The sequence below is a fragment of the Cynocephalus volans genome, chromosome 9 (assembly GCF_027409185.1).
Source record: "Cynocephalus volans isolate mCynVol1 chromosome 9, mCynVol1.pri, whole genome shotgun sequence".
Lineage (NCBI taxonomy): Eukaryota > Metazoa > Chordata > Mammalia > Dermoptera > Cynocephalidae > Cynocephalus > Cynocephalus volans.
The window spans coordinates 140,849,685-140,857,013 of record NC_084468.1 but is presented as its reverse complement, the minus strand read 5'-3'; the positions used below and the strand labels follow the sequence as shown (position 1 = coordinate 140,857,013).

The window sequence follows — 7,329 nt, the reverse complement described above, 5'->3', positions numbered from 1 at the left end:
CAATTTTCAAGACCAGGCAAGATAGTCAGATGAGGTGGTAAAGAGTTGAGACACTGCATTTTACATGGTAAACAGTAAAAAGAAAGAGTGGAGGGATGTGGTGAAAGCGTGGGCTTTGGAAGGAAGCACCAGACCTGGGTTGGAATCTCAGTTGATCTTTCTGAGTCAGAATTCCCTTACCTGAAAAAGGGGAATAGTTAACTCTTTCACATATGCATAAATATCCTGTCTTATCACAATGACTAGCATATGATAGGTGTTTTAAAATACTGGCTCATATTAGAAATAAAGGGAAAAATATTAAACCAATTAATATTGAAACTAAAGCCAATTATCTTAGTTTCCAATCCATGTAAACCCTGTTTTCTAGGCTGGAGCAGCTGGTCAGGGAACAATTAAGAGGTAACTCCTTCAAAGATCATGATAACGGTCTCTGGTTTTTAGCTGCTTACAGTGGAATCCCCGAGCCTCCTTATCTCCTCTGGCAGGGTCCCTGGGTGGTCCTGTCTCTTCCTGGCAGCCAGTTAGGGTCCACTGAGGTCCTGCTCTCTCCACACCCACCTGGCCTCTGTGCTGCTGCCTGTTGCTCCTGCAGACAAGAACTGTGCTGCCTCCGCTATTGCTGGTGTCGCTGGTCACTGCCAACCTCTGGATTTCCATTAAGGGTGGCTGCTGCTGTGGACTCCTTCACTAAACTCTGCCATGCTGTCCCCATCGGTGATAAGACGTTTACAATTTTTCCAGAGAGATGCCCTCGGCTTCCATGGTGCTCTTGCTGTGTCAGTTCTTTCTTTTAAAAGTTCACTTCTCTTACAAACCAACATTTTGGTTCAAAGAATAAAAAGGGGGACCCTATACCACATCCTTCCCTGCCCACCATGAACCAGCATCCCAGGATACAACCAAGAGCCAGCAGTGTCCCTGGTCTGAAGGTGGGGCAAGTGTCTGTGTTTTTTGGAAGGAGGGCTGAGGCCTCTGGGCATTGGGCCTGAGGGTTATGAGAGGCAGAAAAACACAGGACAGGGGCCAGCTCTCACAGCTGAGGGTGTGTGAGGTGAGCGTGCTGAGATTCTCCTAGCAGAGGCCAAGATTTGGGGTTCCAGGCTTTTTTTCCTGTTGTTTTCTGGATGTATGCCTTTCCCCAACTTGCCCACCATAGTCAATGTTCAGGTAGGTTGCATATACTTAATACCTCTCTATAAAAGGGAATTTAGGAGTAGAATTTACATGTGGTTAAGATATTTCACAAGTAGGGTTTATGTTACTTGGTTTGCTTTGCATGGGATTAAAAACCAGGATGACACTGTAGTTTCCATCTCTCTGGCCATACCAAAGTCCCTCAGATTTTTAAGTGTTAACAGCCCCTTCCACATACAACTATTCAGAAAATGCTGACTCTTCCTGGTCTACACTATCTTTACCCACTATTTCTTGTTCAAGCCACCATTTTTACTAACCCCCTTCCAACGTCTGGGAGAATAATAGTTTTTCCTGTTTAGTCCCCGGTTCCAAACCTTAAGCTTCTGGTCCTAGCTCCACTCATAGTGGATTACATCGACCAAAAGCAGCTGAGTCCACAGATTCCACTCTGGGCTCAGTTCCACTTTGGTTCCTGATGTTGGCAGCAAGTACAAAGATCCCCATTTGGAGCTTAGCATTAACTCTCCCTATTGGACCGACCAGGAAGCAGTGCCCCTCCAGGCCCCTGAATTGGTGTCTCTCTTCGTCCTATCCTAGTAATTGGACTCCTCACTAAGGTTCCAACTCCTGAGTCCATTTTCTTAACTGATCTGACTGGTAAAATTGGAAATCTTGTATTGGTCCCTGTCTTAGTCCATTTTCTGTTGCATATAACAGAATACCTGAAACTAGGTAATTTAAAAAGAAATGAAATTTATTTCTTACAGTTTTGGAGGCTGGGAAATCTAAGGTCAAGGTGAGGGTCTTCTTGCTTGTGGGGACTCTTAGCAAAGTTCTGAGGCAGCCCAGGGCACCACATGCAAGAGGCCAAGAGTCTGTTCACATGCTCTCTTCCTCTCCTTGTAATGCCACCAGTCTGCTCCCATGATAACCCATTTATCCATTAACCCATTAATACATGAATGAATTAATACATGCATGAGGCATAGCCCTCGTGAGCCAATCACCTCTTAAAGGTCCTACCTTTCAAATACCATAGCCAGATTTCCCACCTTCCTAATACTGTTACAACGGGGATTAAGTTTCAACATGAGATTTGGAGGTGACATTCAAACTATAGCAGTCCCTGTTCTGGAAACTTCAGAATGTTCTAGACTCCTATTGGAAATTAACTTGCCCTACCAAATGTCTTGTGCCCTGGACTTAACAGTCAGACCTGCCAGGACTCTTGGGCACCCCTCCTAGGGCAGGATTCACTGTGCCATGGCCTGTGCACCTACCTGGTGGGACCCTTGTTCCTCACCTTAGATCTGCATTGTACTTCAGCATGACTGGATACCACTCTCATGCTTGTCCCTTGTGCTTTCTCTTACCTCAAAAAATCTCTGAGGTCAGCCCCTACAGCTAAGCACAATCTCCTGAGCATCTATATACCTCTCACGGGAAGGGACAGTGCCACTCCAGCCCCGTGTTTTAGAAGCCCATCTGCCATATCTTATGAATTAACCTTGTGATAGTCTCCTCTCCCTGCTCAGATATTATCTTCCTTCCAGACCCATGTATGGCTTTACAAAATTCATCTGCATTTTGAAATCAATTCTTAACAACTTCTACAGTATGTTAAAAATATTTGATTCCATATTTTCTCACTGCTAGCTTCACATTTATATTTTAGGATACAGAACCTCAGGAAAACTTGCTCTCTGGGGTCTATGAAAAAGAATAGATTTCAACCCCCAGCCTCTTACAGAATTCCACGGCACAGGGAAGCATCAGCCTGCATTGTATTTGCAGCTCATATATATCTACTGGCAGCACTCTTCCACTTGTGCTATTATTTTCTCTCTTTTTGTTCATTTTACTGAGCTGTCCTGTGATGTATGTCTACATTTATGCTATCCATTTTAGAATGTAAACTCTCACAGATTGGGTCTATGTTCAAGGTATATTCTGTAAAGTACCTACCACAATGACATTCGCACTTAGATTTTTTTTTTTCCCTGAATTTTCCTTAAAACGATTACCCTAAAATTAAAGTGGGGAGGCAAATTAAAGGTATTATTAGCTACTTGTGGATCAGTATTTTACTTTATGTAAAACTGTAAAGATAATGGTTATAAAACTGCTTTGTAAAATATTATCCAAGGTATTATTACAGTTATTCCTGTAGTATGGCATTTTCATAGAAGTGCCAGTTAAAATAAAAAGGTATATTATTTCCTTTATAGCTATTTTCTTTATCCTGTAATAGCTGTAAATTTCTAGAATGATAGTCATAGAATTGTACACCTAAAAGAAACTTTAAAGCTCTTACCTATTTCTTTGCCTTTAGGCAGAGCTGCCATTAAAACGATTCAGACAGAAAAGAAATGTTTTCCTGATTATAAACACTACATATCTTCTCTTCATCAATATCGAATACTTCTGGTTTAACAATACAAATACTCAGTAATCAAGGGCAAAACAAAACAACAAAGAAAAACTATATTTCTTTTTCTGGTACTTAGCATAAAATGTGTCCACTGTGATTTGATATTATCGTTGTTAGTGATAGGTTTTCTGTCCTTTTTCACCCTAGTTGCTTCTTCCTGCAACCAGGACATTTAGAAAATAATACCATTAGACTACGCCTCGTCCAGGTCCTTGTGATTCTACGTACAGCTGTCTCCAGACTCCAGCCACCGCTTCAGCTCACCGTGGATCCCAACTGCTCCTGCGCCACCGGTGGCTCCTGCACCTGAGCCGGCTCCTGCAAATGCAAAGACTGCAAATGCACGTCCTGCAAGAAGAGCTGCTGCTCCTGCTGTCCCATAGGCTGTGCCAAGTACGCCCAGGGCTGCGTCTGCAAAGGGGCATCGGAGAAGTGCAGCTGCTGTGCTTGATGTGGGAGAGCCCTGCTCCCGGATGCAAATAGAGCGACATGGACAAACTTGGATTCTTTTTTTTTTTTCTAGTACAACCCTGACCTGTTTGCTACATTCCTTTTTCTATGAAATACGTGAATAACAATAAAAGTTGTTGAAGAAAAAAAAAAAAAGAAAGAAAATAATACCATTAGAAAATGTTCAGAACAACATTAACAATAATTTTATTTTATTTTAGTTAGTTAGCTATTTTTTTATTTTACTCTTTTTTTTACATTCTAAGATGTTGTGGAGCAGTTGGTGAGGAGGGAGAGAGGGGAAAGGGTAGAGAGAGAGGATAGGAGCAGGCAGGCGGGCTGTGGTCGAGGTCCGTAGCACCCCTCATTCAGGCAGGGGAGCCCTGGGCACTTCCAGTGGTGGCTCAGGAGTCATCATCATTTTTTTTTTATTTTATTTTATTTTATTTTATTTTATTTTTTTTTTAATTTTATTTTGTCGATATACATTGTAGCTGATCATTGCTCCCCATCACCAAAACCTCCCTCCCTTCTCCCTCCCCCCCTCCCCCCCAACAATGTCCCCCCTGTCTGCTTGTTGTATCAACCTCAAATAATTGTGGTTGTTATATCCTCCTCCCCCCCCCCGTTTGTGTGTGCGTGTGTGTATGTGTGTGTGTGTGTGTGTGAATTCATATATCAATTTTCAGCTCCCTCCAATAAGTGAGAACATGTGGTATTTCTCTTTCTGTGCCTGACTTGTTTCACTTAATATAATTCTCTCAAGGTCCATCCATGTTGCTGCAAATGGCAGCATTTCATTCGTCTTTATAGCTGAGTAGTATTCCATTGTGTAGATGTACCACATTTTCCGTATCTACTCATCTGATGATGGGCATTTGGGCTGGTTCCAACTCTTGGCTATTGTAAAGAGTGCTGCGATGAACATTGGGGAACAGGTATACCTTCGACTTGATGATTTCCATTCCTCTGGGTATATTCCCAACAGTGGGATGGCTGGGTCGTATGGTAGATCTATTTGCAATTGTTTAAGGAACCTCCATACCATTTTCCATAGAGGCTGCACCATTTTGCAGTCCCACCAACAATGTATGAGAGTTCCTTTTTCTCCGCAGCCTCGCCAGCATTTATCGTTCATAGTCTTTTGGATTTTAGCCATCCTAACTGGGGTTAGATGGTATCTCAATGTGGTTTTGATTTGCATTTCCCGGATGCTGAGTGATGTTGAGCATTTTTTCATATGTCTGTTGGACATTTGGATATCTTCCTTAGAGAAATGCCTACTTAGCTCTTTTGCCCATTTTTTAATTGGGTTGCTTGTTTTCTTCTTGTAAAGTTGTTTGAGTTCCTTATATATTCTGGATATTAATCCTTTGTCAGATGTATATTTTGCAAATATTTTCTCCCACTCTGTTGGTTGTCTTTTAACTCTTTTAATTGTTTCTTTTGCTGTGCAGAAGCTTTTTAGTTTGATATAATCCCATTTGTTTATTTTTCCTTTGGTTGCCCATGCTTTTGGGGTCGTATTCATGAAGTCTGTGCCCAGTCCTATTTCCTGAAGTGTTTCTCCTATGTTTTCTTTAAGAAGTTTTATTGTCTCAGGGTGTATATTTAAATCCTTAATCCATTTTGAGTTGATTTTAGTATACGGTGAGAGGTATGGATCTAGTTTCATTCTCCTGCATATCGATATCCAGTTATCCCAGCACCATTTGCTGAAGAGGCAGTCCCTTCCCCAGTGAATAGGCTTGGTGCCTTTGTCAAAGATCAGATGGCAGTAAGTGTGTGGGTTGATTTCTGGATTCTCTATTCTATTCCATTGGTCAGTGTGTCTGTTTTTATGCCAGTACCATACTGTTTTGGTTATTATAGCTTTGTAGTATAGCTTAAAGTCAGGTAGTGTTATGCCTCCAGCTTTATTTTTTTTGCTCAGCATTGCTTTGGCTATTCGTGGTCTTTTATTGTTCCATATAAATGTCTGAATAGTTTTTTCCATTTCTGAGAAAAATGTCTTTGGAATTTTGATGGGGATTGCATTGAATTTGTATATCACTTTGGGTAGTATGGACATTTTCACTATGTTGATTCTTCCAATCCAAGAGCATGGAATATCTTTCCATCTTCTTGTATCCTCTCTAATTTCTCTCAGCAGTGGTTTGTAGTTCTCATTATAGAGATTTTTCACCTCCTTGGTTAACTCAATTCCTAAGTATTTTATTTTTTTGGTGGCTATTGTAAATGGGCAGGCTTTCTTGATTTCTCCTTCTGCATGTTCATTATTGGAGAAAAGAAATGCTACTGATTTTTGTGTGTTGATTTTGTATCCTGCTACTGTGCTGAAATCATTTATCAATTCCAACAGTTTTTTTGTAGAGTTTTTAGGCTGTTCGATATATAGGATCATGTCATCTGCAAACAGGGACAGTTTGACTTCATCTTTTCCAATCTGGATGCCCTTTATTTCCTTCTCTTCTCTGATTGCTCTGGCTAGTACTTCCAACACTATGTTGAATAGGAGTGGTGAGAGTGGGCATCCAGGAGTCATCATCATTAACAAGAATTTTAAAGAGAAAAAAAGTCCAAACCAATACAGTTGCATTTTCCACTTAACTCTCCTGTAGTTACTAACACATGCTCTGATTTAGAAAAAATTTATACTCAGCTTTTTTCGTATAAAATTACATCTTGAACATTTTAATATTCTGATATGATACTGATATTTTTCTTTTTAACAAATTCATAATATTTTATTAAGTGAATATAACATAGTTTATTTTTCTATTATTATGTAATGAGACAATAAACATGTCTGGGCACACGGTTTTCTCCAATTGAAGTAGTATCTTAATCTAAATTTCCAAAAATGAACATTTTCAGGACTCGATCTACAATTTCAAATTAGGTTTCCAAGTGATTCTCCTGATTTCTCTACCATCAGACATGCATGAGTACTCTAGCCCTGAATGCTACAGTGATTTAAATTGGCACTAAGTTTGGAATAGGTGTCTTTGATGTAATTAATCTTTTGGGAACCAAAGAAAGGGAGAAAAAATTCACCTCCGCTGCTGCACACTTTAGATTGTAGAAAACTCAGATTAATTTCAGATTATTGGGGAATGATTTAAATCTTATATCAGATTATCAGTTTTCAGATATGGTATATTACAAGGGCAGTCAGGAAAGGAGAACGAGTGTTCCTTGCCTGATACTCCGCCATCTACACCCCTTGCTCTAGAGGCCCTTTGATAAATATAAAAACTGAACATTTTAAAGATAACTCTCTCTTTTCTGATTTGATTGTATTTCTC

At 40.2% G+C, this 7,329-nt stretch overlaps 1 pseudogene; it reads left to right on the top strand.

Annotated features, from left to right (window-relative positions):
• Positions 1-878: 878 nt before the first annotated feature.
• LOC134385811 (metallothionein-1E-like) lies at positions 879-4,084 on the top strand (annotated as a pseudogene).
• The last annotated feature ends 3,245 nt before the right edge of the window (positions 4,085-7,329 follow it).